The following is a 3,353-nucleotide window of genomic DNA, read 5'->3' as shown; positions in this document are numbered from 1 at the left end:
GAGAGGATTAAGTAAAAGAAAGGTTATAAAAGAAAGGTGACTTGGAATTCCTAAAAGAAGGTAATTCGGAATACCTGTATTAGGTGTCGGTTAGTGAGAAGTCGAAAGATTATTGTTTTATTGTCCGGGGAAACAGTTGAAGGATGAACTGTATTATTTATACTTAAAAGCAAAGGCACATGGAGTGGTCGCCACGTGTTAAACTGCAATACCTTCGCTAAAAATTACGTGGTCGTTCCAAGTTCCCCGGACTAAAAGAAGAACATTATTCGAATTAACTTGTTCGAATAAAACTGAAACATCATCTGGAAACGGAGAATAAACAAGAATAATTAATTGTTGTTGTGAAACATGCTCAAAAATCTCGATACACAACATTTTCCTCACTAAATAAACCCATAATGTCTAATAAATGAGTATGCAAATGTTCACCCACGCCACATCGATATCGAAGCAAATAAACCTAATCAAATAAAAGAATGAGATATAGTTTTAAAGTACGCATATACTGATTCGATTCCTTAAGGTAATAAAGACTATTTCATAGCATGTCACCACAAACTCGGCCCGGTAGGTGTCAATACAGTCGGTCAGTTCATATAACTACGATCGGTCAGTGTGGAAGATTGACGGTTTAAAAAGGGCCGCAGCACCGACTCGGCATGATACTGTTCGAATATATGTAGAATGCAGTTAAATCCAACATGGTATATTTTAAGTTTATGATTTTTTTTATCACACCTTTATTTTTTTTTTCGATTCTCGTACCGAAGCGGTTTCATTTATTTGTAATTTAAATCTCAAAATAAAATTTGAGGTGCTAACAACGTTGTACGGAATAATTGTTACGTTAGATTATAGTTTACGTGTTGTACAAGGAAAAGAAATTATTCTGACCTACTAAAATCTTTTTAAACTACTATTAAATTTTTTTATTTAAAAACGTACATCACAATTATGCAATCTTGAGCACTCTCCGTGAAGATCCAGTAACAGGACGATGATTCTTCCACAAATAGTCAGCAAATTCTTCTATCTTATATCCCAATTACCCAATATAGCAGTTGAACGTCTAGCTAAAGTATAAAAATCCTCAATACAAGCCATCTGAAGAAGTTTGTTAGGTACAGGAGCAGATACGATTCCAGTACCATGTAATACACTTGTATGTAATACACACAGTAATAGATACACACTTACCAGTTACCTTGCAAGGTACTGTGTGAAGATGACCAATCTTGTTATTCTAGTAACCTCTACGGACAGTTATTACAGATAACTTAGCTAAAATAATAGCTCCTCTGATAGCTGCAGCAACTGCACAGCACTTTACACCCAAACCAAAATGACCTTTACTGCCTCCAATAACAAAAAAAGCCTTGAATCGAGTACGTTGACCGGCTCGAGTTTGTTTATGTACTTGGATGATTTTCAATACCTCGCCAATTAGGTGGGGTCCAATAAAATTATCGATGATTCTAAATTCCTTAACGGGCAACGAAAACAAGTAAATTTTTTCGAGTGATCGAATTTTCCATCTTTCACCAAACATCTTAACTTAGTGTCTGGTATCCATTCTTCTTGTTCTTCCTCTGCGTTTGTGTTTACGACCTCTACCACGGTCTGTTGTACCTCCTCGGCTACCACCGCACTCACTACCACCACGTCCATCGGTTATAGCTGCGTCCGCCATTGTTTAGTTCCTTCTTCTTCGACTGCAACGAAAAGGACTTTTTTCTTCCGGTTGTCATTGTATCGCATTTGTTGTTGATATTTTCAATTTTAGCTTTCATAGATGCTACAGCTACATAGTTTTTTGATCTAAGGGTGTGGAGGCAAAAAATCCACACGAACTATTTATTTTAATTTAATTATTTGCACTTTACTCTATTAAATAATGTATTATGATTAGACACAATTCCTAATTTTTGTTTTTAATGGTGTAAAATTCCACTCGGCTTTTTACGTTTTTCTTCAAACATTTTGAATATTCCGTTGTTCACGTATTATGACACAGTAGTCACTTCTAATATATTTATATTCTAACATTCGAATTTTTTAGGAGAAATTAATTTTTTATCGACTTCCCACTTCATTCGAGAATTAAAAAAAATTTTGTGGTGTACCGGTTGAGTCCTTTGGGTGTGGTTGAAATTCCAACCTGTCAGCTGTAGAGCTGCGGGAAAAAAATAAAACGAGGAAGGAAACGGGAACACAGATGGAAAGTGACTACTTTGCCAAAATACGTGAACAAAGATATATTCAAAATGTTTGAAGAAAAACGTAAGAAGCTCTGAATGGCCCGTTACAAAAGTTGTATTAAACAAAAGTACCTACTGAAGCTGGAGTTTGCTAAAAATTCTCTCTTGATTCTTCATGTGTAGTTGCTTTCCAACTTTCAGGATGTACTACTTGTTTTAAGTAACAACAACGTTGAATTGTCCTCTGCAAAAGCTCCCACAACGTCTTTTGCGTAATGCACATATCTGACCAAAACACAAAATTTCCTTCAGAATGCTTTTTCTTTATGCATTAATCTAGATCTAACACACTGTTTTTCATATATTTTGGCGATTACAGAATTTCCAAAAGGACAAATAGTTGCTGAAGAAAAGATATTGCCAACCACACCAATACTTTCGAGTTGAATTTGTTGTGTCTTTTGAAATACTCTTCTGAATGTACTTTCTCGCTTTTCTGATAATAACAAGCCTCATCATTCGTCCTTGCAATCCCGTCCAAAGTAAAATATGACTCTTCGTCGTCGATAATGATTTTTAAACATTTAGCGAACGAAAACTTTTTCGTTCCAATTGCTGCTTCTCAGGATATATGATTTTCTTTTTTTTTGAACTAAATCCCGTTCATTTAGAATATTTCTTATCGATTTTGAATTTTCTACCCAATTTTTGCATACTGACTACCAGTTTCAGTGAGCCGCTTTAACCAAAACTTCTCTTTTCTTTTGTGGAATTTATAACATTCTCAGGCATAGCCTACTTTACTTGCTAAACTGTCTTAGAATGTACTGATTTTTGTACCCACACTCAGTCTTAAGACTTGTTTCATGTGTACGTCTTTTGACAATTCCAGAAGGATGTTAAACTTTGATTTTTCATTTATTCATCGACTGCTGGTGGCTTTTGTTTGCTTCTAGTACTACTACTACTCTCAACATACGACTTCTAATCCAGATGCAGCATTTTGCATTGAGAGAGTTGATGCCAGAACAGTTTTTGTCGATGATAAATTTCTTTGTAAACACTCACGTAGGAGACTTTCAAAATATTCTTCATTAATCGTAAGATCAATTTTCGATTGAGGTAATTCCAAAACATGTGATTTGAACGCAT

The 3,353-nt window shown here is 35.1% G+C and overlaps 1 pseudogene; it reads right to left on the bottom strand.

The window, feature by feature from the left end:
- Positions 1 to 1,246: 1,246 nt before the first annotated feature.
- LOC130892479 (uncharacterized) lies at positions 1,247 to 1,693 on the bottom strand (annotated as a pseudogene).
- Between the last annotated feature and the right edge of the window lie 1,660 nt (positions 1,694 to 3,353).

The sequence above is a fragment of the Diorhabda carinulata genome, chromosome 4 (genome assembly GCF_026250575.1).
Source record: "Diorhabda carinulata isolate Delta chromosome 4, icDioCari1.1, whole genome shotgun sequence".
Classification (NCBI taxonomy): domain Eukaryota; kingdom Metazoa; phylum Arthropoda; class Insecta; order Coleoptera; family Chrysomelidae; genus Diorhabda; species Diorhabda carinulata.
The sequence above is the reverse complement of the archived record's forward strand: the minus strand, read 5'-3'. Positions and strand labels throughout refer to the sequence as shown.